A 16,293-nucleotide genomic window follows, 5' to 3' on the forward strand; every position below is an offset into this window, starting at 1 on the left:
AACCAAGCTCTTGCAACGGTTGTATAGGGATCGAATTTCATTTTCATTTTTATTTATGAAAATAATATTTAGGTCTGTCTCAAACTTTTGTGAGTATTCTGCCCTGTTGCACATTTAGAAAGCAATTAAAGTGTATTTTCTGATTTACAGTGAACACCAGTCGTTAGGGAAAAGAGTGTATTATGTGACCTGTCGTGAGTAGTTTCTGGAGGCTGATGGCAGTTGCTAGATGATCAGAGACGTGGACAGTTCTGCACGGAAAACCTTCTTGCGATTGCTTGGGTCGCTCGCAGGCTGCAGTGAACGGCAGTAGTTTGCATGGAAGACTCTGTCAGACACCCAACCAAAAAAATCACAAGGAGGGTTTTGGTGCAGAATTCGCTTTGTAACTGATTTCACCTGACGACCACTTGTCAACCAGTTGGTGAACATGCATTTTACCACAGTGACTGGAGGTACTGTAGTGAGTCAGGGCTGCCAGGAAGTGGCTGACTGGTATTTAGTCTGTGGATTGGCCAGTTACTCCTGTAGAGAAAGTCTGAACTGGCTCTTTGTTCAAAGGGTCCAGGTTTTGATTCCATGGATGTTCCCCCAACAGACAATGCAGAAACCTGATGGAGCCAGGGACGAGGAGATTCGCCTGGCTCTACCTACCTACCTGTGGCTGTCTATCTTCCTTCCTCTGACAAAATACTTTTCCTGCGTAGCCTTGCAAGTCCAGTGCTATTTGTCAGCCACATCCATTAGCTCTACTTTATGATCACTTTGTAAAAAGCAAAAGGACCGGCGCCATGGGTCCGTTACATTTAAGGCTAAGAGCAACATATGAGAACCTTGTAAGCCACGAAATGTTCATACACAAGTTTTGTGCCTCTTGGTGTTTTACGAAGAGTTATAAAGGGAATGCACACAATTTAGAAAGGCGAAAGCAAAAGATCAATCAAATAGGAATTACCACTTGATCAATTCACGTAAACTTTATCCTAATTTATGTAATCTACTCTATGATAATACTGATTTCTGATATGGGTCTTGAGATGAATGAGAGAAAGGAGAAGCAGTACATCCTTGCCAGCGGTGGACTTCTCTCCATCCTGTGCCCAATAAAGTCCAAATGGTGAAGCAATGACTCAGTACAAAGTATTTCAATTGCTCTGAGACTTTGATCCAACATGGCAAAAAAAGAGCAGATCAGTCACATCCTGGTTTCCACTGCTGTTGGCATATTGAGTAATTTCCTATATCTCACAACCTGTATGAGCAGTACTGTAGTTCTGCTAGTTAAGACACATTTCACTGCGTGTTGTACTCGTATAACTTTGCATCTGACAAAGACTCTTGAATCTTGAATCTTTAACCATAAAAAGAGGATTCGACGGAGAGGTTAGTGACGGAAGTGACGGACAAGGTAAGCAACTCATGTTGTAACTGACGTCAGACGCCGGAGATTTTGGCGGAAAATTAAAGCAAATGGTAGTTTAGAACTGAACAAATTCCTTTAAGCTTCAGTATTACCAAATACACTTATCAATTGTCTTATAACTAACAACATTTGTCTAAATCATCTCCAACACCCTGGAGAACAACGGGGAGAGTTTAGAGGCTTTCCAAGATTACATTGATCAGTGCTTCCAGGATCTCGTAATGAAGAAGGCTCAGAGTGCATCTTCCCCGGCCAAATCTGAGACGCCGTCGTCGAAAAGATGTCGTTCCTCATCTGGGACTCTCCTCAGCTCTTTCCGGGACAGTGGCACGGCTGCCCCTCTGTTGGTCTTCCTTAGTCTCTTGTGTTCTGGGGGCCTCTGGATGTCTGGAGTTTTGATCTCCTCCATACCTGCTTCATGCCCTGGAGGACGGGGCTGTGGCCCCCCCCCACACACACACACCCTCTAGCAGATCATTACATGAAGGAACCTTTTAATACAAGCGCGCTCATGCTCACAGGTGTACACACGGGTGATCACACACACAAACTACACCCTTTTTGGCTGCTACCTCAAAGCACACTGTGTTCTATTGATCTTATGTGCTGCACAATAATGTTTAATATTTAGTATTTACTGTTATATTCACATAGATCATCGTGATGTTGTTTATTATGTTACTCTTTTTTTTCTTCTGCTTGTTTTCTCTTTTTTCTTTCTCAACAGGTGATCCAGGTGATTGATATTTGTATTTTTTGTCTGCTTATTTTGTTGGTTTTTGTTTTTTGCCCTTTATCCCTCACCTCGGCTTATAGCACTCACTGAACTCAAACACTCTCTCTCCTGTTTATACTGTGGGTGCGTTTTGGAGAATTTTTAATGGGATTATCTGGAATTATATTAGATCCATGATACTCTGGTAGCCAGAAATATTTCCAAACAAAGTTTGCCTTACCAACTTTATTAGTTGAACACAGTTGCTTTAAAGAGCTTACTGTCCCTAAGTGGCCTAAAGCAGGTATTAACACCGCTTTAATCCCTCACCTTGAAATAATAAAAAGATTAAAGCTTTATCTTTTTGTAATGCCATGAAACCCTTTTGGGAAGGAGAAGCTTTTATCTGCTGTAGATCAAAGGGATTTTTTTCTTTGTTGTTTTTATTCAGAATAGGACTAATCTTAAATTTTAGGACTATTTGCTAAAAGAAATACTTGTCATATTGTGTTGGGGCTTATTCAGAACTATCCCATTGTCTTGTTTTTCTTTTGTTTTTTTGTTTTTCAACTTTGGAACTAATGAAGTAAATTAATATTATCTGAGACACTGTAGAATGAGACATTTAAATGTACAAAAAGGTCGACTCATGTTCTGATTATTTGTTGTAAAAGATCTGAAGTTAGTTCGGTTTGCACTACCTTCAGTCAAGTACTTTTCATGTGAAGCTGCAGTTGAGATAAGGATGCTGGAGGCAGTGAATAATGTACAACCTCCTGGAGAGCTTTCTTCACGGTATCACATCCCATCAGAGAAGAGCTCTTTCTCTTTTTATTGGGTGAGTCGACAAATCCTCTGCTGCTGTTGTGCAATATTGAATAGGTGGAGGGGAGCAGAAGGACCAACCGCATGCGATAACACTGTGAGATTTTTATCTCCTTTAAGTCACAGACGCAAACAATCTAACAACCAGAATCCCAGCTGTGGAACTTCTTTCTGCATATACATGGATCTGCATATTCTAGGTCATCACGCAAAGGGATTTGATTTGCAGAGTTCACATTAGATGCTGTACCAGCGAGTCTCCCGCTTTAAAATAGTACCTCGAGTCAGAGATGAAAAAGGAAGCGCGAGCAGAACCTGACATCCTGTGTGAAACAGGACACGCAAAGAAGAGCCCTGCCAGCGTCAGGGAGCAGCCTCAGCAGCAGCAGGAGCAGCTGGATCTCCGGATGAACATTTGACTGCTGCCTTTGTTTTACACTCATGCTGGCCCACTTCCCCGACAGGAAAAAGTGATGACACAGGAAAAAAACTGTAAAAACTTGAGCTTTTACGTCTATTATTCCCTCAAAAAAGGGGACATAAACACTTTGCCTCTGTCAGTGCGCCCCAGGGTGGCTGTGGCTACAATGTAGCTTGCCATCACCAGTGTGTGAATGTGTGTGTGAAAGAGTGGATGACTGAATGTGTAAAGTGCTTTGGGGTCCTTAGGGACTAGTAAAAGCGTTATACAAATACAGGCTATTTACTTCATGGACTGCCAACGTGATTTTCCATGTTCAAACACTAAGAATGAGCGCTAACATCTTGAGATAAAATGATCAAGATTGCTGCCACTGCAGCAGCAAAATCAGACTTCAAACACATTAATTTTCTTGGAAAAAAGGTGAAATGATTTCAGATTATCTGGTCTTTGATAAAACCAGCATTTTCCAGCTGAATGACTGGCACTGATATTTCATTGATAGTGCAATGAAAAACAAAAATAATTAGCATCTGCTGCTTCAGTCATGTTTCACCATCACAGGCTAATACTGCAGCTGCTGCCTGGTACCAGGTACTAGCTAGTGACCGTTTATTTAGATTCATATAACACCTGACACATCTCTGTCGACTTATTGGTTTTACCTTCAAGCCACCATCATTTGCACTTCATCACTGACTGAACTGTACCAGAATGGTCATGTAAACCTGTTTATAAATGGGACCTAATCCTCCCTCTACTGATAGGCTTCTTTTGTTTCATCCAATATATTCAGTACATATTTTGTATATATTCAAATACCGGCTTTTACAATACTGATCAAAAGTATTGAGCCATGTTCAGTGATTTATTGAAATGTACATGTAGCCTCTTTGTCATTTCAATTCTGATAGGTTACATGAAAAATGCATGTTGACCATACCTATCCTGTCACCTAATGAGATGGTAAATGAGATGGTTCTTCTATAGCGCTTTCCTTTCTTCATACAACATGCCTCATACATCCAGTCGTACAAGCACCTTTTTCTACGCCTAAGTGCTTTCTATCTAACATCCACACACATTCATACTCTGCTGTACGCATCATTTAATCTTCCTGCCCATAATGAGGAAAGTAGCTTTTATCTACTGTGATGTAACTGTGATGAGACAAGTGGAAAACTGCTTCTGTCAGTCTATAGTTCCTACAAGGAGCTGTTCCCTGCAATGGTCAACCTCACAGCACTAGTTCCTAAATTCAATCTTGAAACTATGTGATATCATCTGATGACAATTTAGTGTTCAATTAGCTTTCTAAAGTGTGGATTTGCTAACAATAGCTGACACAGTTATTGTTTGGCGACACTGGAAGCCTAAAAGAAATTCAATGAAGAATTCTGGAAAAGGACACGCGGCGGCGGTCCTGCATCTGTCCACAAAGACAAACAAATAATGTTGTGGCCAGTAATATTATACTTTAACCAAAGCTATATAATGATTTTCAGGTGCACTGTAATTCCTGCAAATCCATGACAATGCTAGCCTATTTGAATAACCCCTTATATGGACTTCAGTGTTTAGTGTCTGTTAGCAATGCTAGATGTAAGAAAACTATGATGCCAAATATAATAGGACAAAGAATGCTGATGTTAGCATTTGGCTTCATGCATCGCTTTGTAAACAGTGAGTACAGCATGAAGAATTAACTGAAAATCTAACAGAAAGTGACCAGAATGTACAAACTTATGCTCTACCAGGTGCATCAGGCTTGTTCTTGTGTATATTGACTCTGTGTGCTCTTTAGTATTTCAAAGATTTAGGATCAGACTATTCAAGAGTTTGCATGGATTTAATGATTTCCAGTCAAAGTTCTGGAAATCTGAAAGTCACATGTTTTTTCTGCTCCGAGGCTGTCAGAGCGCCTCTCTTTGATGCCTCTCATCACAGCCACGGCTGCGCTGCCGCACACAATCAGCACCCAGCCAGTGAGAGGCATGTGGGGCGGATTCATGGGATGGCACTGCCTGGCACATTCGTTACTGCTGTCACCAGCAGCAGGAGACATCTCATAAATGGAGTGGGCTGTGGGTGTCAGAGGACATCCGTCTTGTCAAACAGCAATATTTGGATTTGCCTATGCCGAAAACCACCTACACCTACCTCCCCTCTCCATCCGTCTCCACACTGTCTGCTTTGCTGCTCATTGCTACAGTGTGACACTGAAGGACAGTCATAGCTACAGAGGATACAGTGTGAGGTTTTACAAACTATGCGAGTGTTAAAGTAAACCTGTTAAACCCATAACATCCACCAGATTATCTCTTTAGGATTGGGGTTAGGTTAACATCCACCTCTTTCTATGGCATGCCCAACTGTAAGGCTGGAAAATAGCACTGTGGGCAAATCTCGAGCCACCCTTTATTTCTTTATATTTTGCTAAGAAAATGGAAAACGTAAATAATATGTGTTGTAATCAACTTTTTATTCTTTTTATTCTTCAACATAGGCTGAAATCTCTGAAGCGAGCTCTTTAACTAGTCTCTATGAATTGTTTTCCAGGTTTCTTGATGGACAAAGCTCTCCTTTGGATGTTGCTGCCATTTTTTATATTGTCTGTCAAGATGATCCCATGCTGCTTTTGTAATGTTAAGGTCCGAGCTCTGAGGAAGCCAATCGATGATGGACAGCGTCCCACTGTGTGGTACTATCCAGGTGTGCTTTTACTGCAGTGTGTTTGGGATCATTGTCATGTTGAACAATGAAGTTGTTCCAAATCAGATGCTTTTCAGATGGTATTGCATGCTGGACCTATATCCGATGGTACTGTTCTGAAGTGAATTTGTGGAACCAGCAAAGCATGTGTGGACCAAGAGTGGACTAAAATTCAGGTGAAGCACCTGAAATGTTATAGCAAGTGGAGTGTGGACTTTTCTTCTATTTTGAAAGAAATATTTACGCGTTACCATAGCGACCAGAGAGCATTAAGGGGCAGAGAGGAGGATGTTGCTCTCAATGTTGTTGGTGCATTTCAGGAGGATGCTGCTAATAAAGTTCCACAATTACACAGTGAATTTGCGTTTATTATCATATTTACAAGATACCACCGTTTTTGTCTTGGTCGTATCATTTTATTTTGTTGTATTTATCGGCGACACCTTAAAGGTCAGTCTGTGAAATATTGTCTGACATTACACTGGTCTGGGGCGCAAAAAAGATTGGGAATCGCTGGTCTATGGTGAGTGGCCAAGATAATGTGATGTGTGGGTGAGTCAAAGCAGCCAGACTCACCACACATCAGTAGCATCAATGAAGGCCAAATGTGTTCCCAGAAAACTGGGTCATATTTTACCAAACATATGCTTCTGCTTGGGCATGGTCTTCAGAGGGTGAATCATACTGACTTTACTTAATCCCTGACTTTTTCTCAAACAGCTTCATTTTTGGGTGGCTTGCCATGCAATTTTGTATGCATCTTTATGGTCCCTGGAGGCTAAAGTTTAATCACTCTGGTGAACTCTTGACTTATCATGTAGCAGGATAGGATGAATGATATGATTGCAATGACAAGAATAATATATCTATCCCCTTCCTTTTTTTTACATTATGACAATAACCTTTAATACTATTTCCAATTACAGGCACTTTGTGTTTAGTGCTAATTAACAAATGTTAGCAGCCTAAAACTCTGCAAACTTGTTATCTGATAAACATCAGCATGTTACTGAAATCACTCAGCTCAAAGCCTCAGTGTGTACTGTACTTCTCCAGAGAGCCACTAGCATGGCTGTACACTTCTGGTCCTGTTATTTAATAACCTCCCCAGAAATGATGTGGTGTAGACTGACCTTGAGCCTCCAGTGCTTTCAGGAAGATTCTGAGCAGTAACTTAAACAGAAAACTGATTGTGTGCACAACAGCAGAAAGTTATTTTCTCAGTGTCCTCTTATTTCCTACTTCAGCTGTGAAAACTGAAAAAGATGTAACTCAAATTAGTGATGGAGAAAAAAAAAGGACATGTGTAAAGCAGCTTTTTCTCATCAGGGTTATTTGATAGTAAACTGTGCAATGAACCTGTGGTGAACCATGTGGCTTTGTATTGCATGTAACAGCCACAAAATGTTCTTTTACAGCAAACCAATAATCCCTGAAGGCACTGAGGCAATCAGGGGTGAGCACTGAGCGTGACTTGAAACTCTGGGGTAATAATGGCATGATGAAGTTCTACTTTTACTGCAGCAAATACCCTTCCTGATTAATTAACCCAGATCTATCTATGCCGAGACATAAGAGGGCCCACTATGGCTCTCTTGGACGCCTGGGGGCCACATGCTTTATGAGGACCGTACATCAAAGTGGCAGAGATCTATAAGATATATGACGTTTGTAACTCTTGATCTTTATTAATAAGCAGTGAGGATGGATTCTGGTGGTGTACCTGCTGCTGCTCTTGGTGATAACACAACAAATACATGACAAAGTTCTCTTCCTATCATTAGTTGACATGATTCCCCCTGTTATCAAGGGTGGCATCCCTGCTGCTGTGTGAAAAGATGGTCTGTCATATACACGGATACTTGAAATATGAGCCAAATATGAACCCACTGAGCAAATCAGAATGAGGCTTGTATTATAAAAGACAGTGTGGTTAACACATAAATGCAAAAATGAACTTTTCTGATTCAAATATAAACAAGGAAACATAACCTGATCAGACGTAACATTATGACCACTGACAGGTGAAGTGAATAACAGTGATTATCTCTTCATCATGGCACCTGTTAGTGGGCGGGATACATTAGGGATGGTAAATGAACTGGTTCTTATATAGCACTTTTCTACTCCACTTTATACAATTTGCCTCACTCATTCATGCAAAGACTTGGCTTTCTATCTAACATTCACACATTCATATTCCAGTGGATGCATCCAAGAGCCACTTGGGGTTGGTGTCCTGCCCAAGGACATGCAGACTTTCCTCAAAGTTGATGTATTAGAAACAGGAAAAGTGGGTAACCGTAAGGATTTGAGCGATAGATGTCACCCTGGGTCAACACACCTGAATCAAATGATTAGTTTGTTACCAGGCCTCTGGAGAACTTCAAGACATGTTAGGGCTGTCCAAATTCATAGGCTGCTTCCTCCAGAGAACTCGGCCTTCACGGTCTACGTGGGGCTGCCCTCCGAAGGCCGGGTAGACTGGAATTGAGCGGCTGTGAAATTGGACGGTCTAGCCTTCAGTTTTGTGTTTTGTGCTCCTTGCTATCTAAAACATAACAGGACACTGGCTTAAACTCTTGATCATCTCACACTTCTGTTTAATCACTTATAAGAGTGATATTAAGTGATATTAAAACTTAGTAGTGGCCGCCATTGTTGGAAACTGGAATTGGCTGGACCGCGCTATGAATTCTGGGATATGGTGGGCCACGAAGGACACACCCGACCCATCATTCAAATTCGGGGAAAAGGAGGACGCATTTCTCGGCTGCATTCGGAGGAGTCTACGAATTTGGACAGCCTTTTGTTGCGTCGCTGTGACGTAATCGGTCTACAAATGCGGCCTCAGGAGGATGCAGCCTATGAATTTGGACACCCCCATAGAGGAGGTAATTTAGCCATTTGAATCAGCTGTGTTGGATCAAGAACACATCTAAAACCTGCAGGACACCGGCCCTCGACGCCTGGAGTTGGACACTCTGACTTAAAGGGTCTGTTACTAACATCATTGTGCCAGATACCACAGTACACCTTCAGGGCTGTAGTGGAGTCAATGCCGCAACAGGTCAGGGCTGTCTTGGCAGTAAAAGTGTGGCCAACACAATATAACCGATGGTCATACTGTTATGATTGATGTACAAGATGACATTAGCATTAATGAATAAATGCTTTCTGCCCCCCTTTAATGTCAAATGGATGGTTAGCAGGATTCTAAAATTTTGTTGTTTTTTTTTAACTTTGGTGATGGGATTTGTGAAACGATACCACAGAGAGAGACTGATGCAGAAAAGACTTGAATATGTTTGACTGATGATATTGCTGATCTTCCTGATACAGATCCAGAATCCAACGGTTGTCTGGGAGAGGCTCATGGTTGGCCTTATATCCTACAGAGAGGTGACAGACTGGCACATCAAAAAGAAAAGTAACCCAGCCTTCTGTACTGCTGAATATTTGACTGCTACAGATAACATGGTTGACATCAATAAATCCATTGCTTTATGAAGGCAACACTGTAACCAAGGACTAGCTTCTCTTTGCGCTTTGAGGTACTAATATTAATAATTTAATCATCCTTTTCAACAGAAGGCTTCCTTTGAACAGCTGATAAGAAACATTGCCACTTCCCGGTGGCATTGGTGTTATTGTCTTAGCCTCATAGTGCCTGCACCTTCAAATCTGTTTACATGGTTATTAAACATTGTGTTCAGCTCCATCTGTAGCAGAAGACTTTAGAATTTAGCCACCAAATTCCAAATAAATGAAAAAATAGCTTTGACTCAGCATTTCTCAGTGCAGTTTTACCTGCCAACTTAAATGCAACTCCTGTGCTGCATCGTGATAAGGACAGAAATCCTTTGAAAGGAAAAACAAAAATAATTTGCATTGTACACAGCTGGAATAATCCCCCAATTATGAGCACCATTTCAAGGCTCATTACTGGACAAATTGACATAGTAAGAAGGATATGTTTTTCTGTAAGAAGCTCAGCAGGGCTGCCTTTGCAAACTTCTGTTCGTCCTACAGAGACAATGTCGAAAACGGCCCCTGATGTTTTCCGAAAAGGAGCTGAAGATAAACTACAGTGCACGACAATGGACAAAAATATCCTGGGTATTAGTGAGTGCTGTATTTCTGGATCAACGGAAATTAGCAGAGGTGTGGGGATTTTGATTAATATTCTTAGTCCTTAATGACTCGGGACCAGAAAGCTATTGACTGATAAAAGCTAGATAAGTCTTTGAGAGACCTGTCATCTGGATTTATAAAGATATCAGTCATTTGAGTTTAAGATGTAAGACCTCTTTGCATAAAAATGTCAAAGTGAGTCTTTAATTTATGACTAATTTATCTAAAAAAGTCCAACAGATAACAGTGTCATTTATGTTTCTTTCAGTGTGGATCTTATTTTTACAGTAATTTACAATAATTCTTGGCAATAAGTCAAATCATATCTCGACTTATTGATCTTAAAAAACACACACATACATATATATATATATAGTGAAAGTGTTGTTTTTTAAAGTTTTGAAGCTTTAAATTGGTGTCAGAAAAATGTTCAAGATCAAAACAGAAGAACAGTAGGACAGTATCTATTGTGGGCCTTTGATTAGCATCGCACAATGGAAGTTGGCACATGATGTTGACCCAGTTACAAGCAGCACATTTACACTAAAATAGTGTCCCTCATTATTTCTGGAACCCATTAAAAACTTTTCTGACCTGTTTTAAAAGTTGGTTTCAGTCTGCAACTGATATATGACTTAAAGGTAATTTGAAGAGGACTCAAGGGCCAAATTCAATTTGATTGATCTAATTTCATTATGCAGCTCTTGCTATCATGTATCTATCTTATCAACTTAAACCAGGGATTACTGATTCTCGTGTTCATGCATCTTTTTTTCCTGGAAAACCATAAAAAAATGTTGAAAGGATTACATGAATGGAAACACATATGTCATGCAGTGCTTGTAGGGTAATGTTAATAATGGAGTTAGTCAAGCTGGCACTGCTGCATAAACTCAGAGACACTGGTGGGTTTCCAACAAAAGCAAAGAAAAGAGTCGCTGTAATTTTAACTAATCTAATGATGCTCTAAAATGAACTGTATGGAGTGGTGTATGTCATTTCTAAAATGATCATTCACAGTTTTCTAACAGATTGGGGCATTATCTGTGGTTGCTGTAATGGCTTACTAAAATCAGATTCATCGCTCCTTTTCATTCATTCATTGACTTTCATCGTTTTACAGCCAGTTCCACCTCCTTCTAGTTCCCCACACGCTAACAGCTGCAGCCTGTCTGCGCTCTGCTAATCAAAGGTGTGGAAGGTTTGGACGACCTTTGATGTGAGTCTTGCTATTATGCTTTGCCCTGTATCATATTTGGAAATGCACTTGCATGACTCAAGATGTGAAAATCTACAATAATCCACATGAATGCCCTGAAGTCTGATGATAGGAAAGCTGAACCTTGGTCTGATCTTCTAGGAGACTTCCAGCTCGATGTGTGGGGGTATGTTCATCCATCACTCTTTTCTCACCTTTATTATGAACTTGATTTCCAAGTCTGTGGGTTTACATAAAGCAAACAAATATAATTAGCATGTTTTGGCAATTATGTTACGGTTTACACACTCTTTTATTCATGGCATGATTTTTTTTAACCGTTTCTGCAACAAGGGCTTATTCCTACCTGACTGAAGAATCAGTGCCACCGGTCGTTTGCATCAGTGAGTCCACAGTAGAAGTCTGAAATGATCAAAGGCTCATCTCTCAATAGAACCCAATCTGACTCAAATTCTGTTGTGGAACCTTAAGAACTGTGAATAAAGAAATGATATTTCGTTATTCATAATTGTACTTTAATATTAAACATGCTAACTGAGATGTAGCTCTTCGGTTTTTGGAGTTTCTCTGGGCACTGCAGAGTCTGAGCTTCAGGTGGGTTGCTGGGACGTACTGGGGAGACTGGCAACTGTCTTCAGTGTTTTCCACTTGTGAGGAATACTTGTCACTGAAGAATGATGGACTTGTTTAGAAACATCCGTCCACACTGGAACCAATTCATACCAACATGGCGACCAGAGGCCATAGAAACACAATGAAGCAGCAAACAGACAAAGCGGTCACACTTACTGATGATCATTTGATCAAGTGCACCTAAGAATATGCGTTCTCACAGGACTGCTTAGATGCCTGTAAAAATGTTCTTTTTCACATCACTGTGGGGATACAATGGCTGTTGAAAATTAAACTAATAAAGAATAAAATTAATCAAATTCAATTCCAGTACTCCTGTCTGCTTTTCTACCAACATCTGCTATACAGAGAATGGATAGGCACATAAAGCGGACACTCCCGATTCTGGTAGCCCTCTAATTTATTCATCATGTTGTTATTTGTCAATGTGGGGCACCCTGCACCTTCACTGGTTATCATTTAAACCGCTTGTCTCAAGGATAAGAAAAGTTTAACTTAGATCCCACTTCACTTTGCAAGCCATTCATTGTCGCTCATAGTCATGGAGTGTAATTGACTTTCTAATTCTCTGATCAACAAATTGCTGCTGGGAAGCAATTCAAAATAATGTAGTGTGTGGCTAACTTTAAATGTATATGATATTATAATTTTATTCATATATGATTTCTTTTTATTCCAATGTATCTAATTATCAAACTGTTTTATAACTTGTTTTATTATGTTTATTATGTTCTATTAAAGCTTTCTTTCATTTTACTGTGTGAAAGACAGATATCATTATACTCAACTTGAGGCACTCTTTAAAGCCATCAGAGCTGCTCTCAGACGCAGTGTAGGCGGATCTGACCTCAGCTGTCAGTCAGACCAAAGTGCGTCACCAGTTTTGTAGTTTGTCAATCGTGTTCAGGACACGGTTAGGACAAAGATACAAGAATAAAATCAGCTTCAGCAGAAGTAAGAGCTGAGATAACTACAAGTGGGAGCAGCTGTCATCAGCTGTCTCGTGAGCAAAGAAAGCATTTTTCCATTTTGTTCAATCTTTAGGTTACGTCTGGAGGAAAGATCTAAAGTCTCATTTGCATTTCTAGACTAAACAGCAGTTTTGTCTGCTTATACAAATTTCTTCAAGTCAGAGAATGGTGCATATAATTTAATTTTTGCTTGATAATTAAAATTAAAAGATTAAAACTGATAAAACAAGTTTTAAAAAAAGGAGACTTTTCCATTTGATTACATTTTGTATGATGGATTGTGCAGAAAAAGTAGAACTGGGCTGAAAGATCTATCGCTTTATCACCTATTCAGGTTGTAAATCGTGTTTTTAAAAAGTAACTAAGTAACTAATTACTTTTGAAAATAAGTAATCAGTAAAGTAACGGGATTACTTTTTGGGGGAAGTAATCAGTAATTAGTTACTGATTACTTTTTTCAAGTAACTTGACCAACACTGCTGATTAGTACTGTATGTGCCACAGTGGTTGTGAAACACTGCTGTAAATGGTATTTATTAAAGTGAAAGGCAACAATATGACTCAGAGCCAGCTGTTACACCTGAACTGTGCTGAAAGTTTCTTCCTGTGAAAAGGGAGCCTTTCCTTCCCACTGTCACCAAGTGCTCATTGTGGAGTTCTTCTCTGTATCATTGAAGGGTTTACCTTACAATATAAAGCACCTTAAGGTGACTGTTGTTGTGATGTGATACTTAAGTTCGAAATGTAAAAATAACAACAAAAACCAACACAAAACTATATACATACATTAATTAAAACTGAATTTAACTATTTATACATTTAACTATTTCTCTTTCTTCATTTCTGTTTCTTTCTTTTTTATCACTGATGACAACTGTCCAAATGTTACAGCATTTATTTACAGCACCCTGGAGTTACCATAAAAATGTTTGCTGCCTTAAAAATGTGTTGATCTGGCCACACACCAGGCAGGAAACATAACATGATTTTGTGTTTGCAGGTTGTCAACATTTATATTGTAAGAAAGGTCACACTTCTTGTATCCTCAGCCATAAAGCCGGATTCTACAAAAAAGGCTTTTGTGATGCAATTTGGCAGTTAAGGTAAGTTCCTCTCTGCAGGAAGGAGGTTTTGGGACCATGTAGTCTAAATCGAAGCTACAAAATAAGCCTAATTTACATTCAAATGTGGACATCAAAGCACTGCTGAGCACTATAGCTCTGTATATTCACAGCAGAGGATGATACTGGCTTTGCGCACGGGGAGGAAAAGGGCCTCCATTTACTGCTGTTTGCTTTGGCTTTTAAAGCAGCCGACGATCAGCCGTTCCAGGAAAGAAACACATCAAGCACCATAACAGATCTGGCAGAGTTGCGCTTTTAATAGACTTTATGACCGTGATTTATCCCGCTGTGTCCTGTGCAATCAACATCACACCTGAACACCCATTACTCTGACTGAATGACAAGATGATAGAGTAATATCACAGGTGTGTTTCTTTTTCTGGCCATAAAGCCCCAGACATCACCGTGCCCTGACAAACACAGCACAGAAGGAAATGTTATGTATTTGCCATCCATAGATGATTATTTCGGTCTTTGTTTCCCTCCTGCATCTAGAATTGCAAACTGATGACTTGCACTGTTTGTAGACTCCAGTAATGAGGCTGTTTGTGTCTTTGTAGTAGGAAAGAAAACAGAAGCAGAGGTTCTTTTCAGGTTGCATAAACCCAAGCGGCAAGATGGAATGAAGGCTAATTCTGTTGGTTATTTTTATGACACTGAGACCATTAACCGAGTGGCATCTCCTGGTGGGAGTCTATTGCTGTCATACACAATATGATTCCAATGTTTAAAACCCAACTAGGAGCAGACGGCAAAGGGCCAACAGACTTCATCCCGAGTATGATTACGATGTTAAAGGTGGTTAAGTTCAAAATGTAAAAATATATCATCCCAGAACAAAAACCAACACAAAACTACTGTGTTCTTTAGAAACAGCTTTATTAAAAGAAAGTATCTTTTCTCTCTAGGTTGAGTTGGAAATAAAGACTTTACATGTCAACTGTTCTTTCTGTTGAAAGTCACCATCAAATCCACACCAAGTATGGCTGTCAATCACTGTCACAGTTTTGGGGCATAAAAGGTGAAACAAAGTAAAATGTAAAACTTTTACTAAACAGAGACTCAAACAGACACCAGCCGTCCTGCCTTAGGACAGTAATTTTATTGAATTAGCTGAAATGCAAAATATGTCACTGCTGAGTTCTGCAAGTCAGAAGAAAAAGAAAACAGACTCCATGCTATAGGTTTGACACTAAACAGATGCCAAACACCAGGGGTGAGCGTAAGCAACCCTCGTGCAGCACATGCTCCATTAGTCACAGTCTGTTCAAAAAGAAAAAACTGGAATGTGTATCGTCACCGATGTGCCTGAACTACAGGCAGATACCACCAAAAACAAAGAATGAGATGCTGTTTTGTGCTGCTTTCTCTCCAAGCTGCCACGAGTGAGTAGGGACAGTTGATCATAAATATCTCTTGAAAAATTAGGCTGAAGCAACAATCATTTTTCTATTACACAAGAATCTTGCCAAAGGCATGGCTTTCTCCAAGGTCTTTATGTCACGCTGCTATTGGTTTTTTGTTTGTTTGTTTTTTGTCAGAATTGTCACCCCCAATACCATGTAAGTGATAACACAGCCTCATTAGTTTAAAAAAAATAAATCACAAATGTGACCACAGCACACAGGAATGTCCTGCAAATTCATAAAAACACCATTTAACACCAGTCAGTGTGGGTGGTATATAACAGCAGAGCAATGTTTAATGGGCAGCAACAAGCTAATGCTGATTCCCATTAGATAACTAATACCCCCAGTAACGAAAGATTAAAATGTTTTCACCGCTGAGTCGATGTATCCATAGATTTTGTGGTAAATTCTCAATTTGCTTGTTTGTCTAAAAGTATGGTATTTATATGTTGTTGTTGTTTTTTTAAAGGGCTGTCTCTCAAGCCTGGGCTATTTGACTTTTTTGAATGGGTTCATGCGAATATCGCTACAATAGTGCACTAATTACTCGGATGGCAAAATTAAAAAGAAAAAAGAAAAATTGTGTGAAACTCTTCACACTCTATCATATGGAAGCTCGTTTCCGCCACTAAAAAAAAAAAAAAAGGATTCATAACTCAAAATTTCGAGTTATTTTCTCGAAATTTCGAGTTATTTTCTCGAAATTT

The sequence above is a fragment of the Pundamilia nyererei genome, unplaced genomic scaffold, assembly GCF_000239375.1.
Source record: "Pundamilia nyererei isolate P.nyererei 1_Seehausen unplaced genomic scaffold, PunNye1.0 scaffold00156, whole genome shotgun sequence".
Classification (NCBI taxonomy): domain Eukaryota; kingdom Metazoa; phylum Chordata; class Actinopteri; order Cichliformes; family Cichlidae; genus Pundamilia; species Pundamilia nyererei.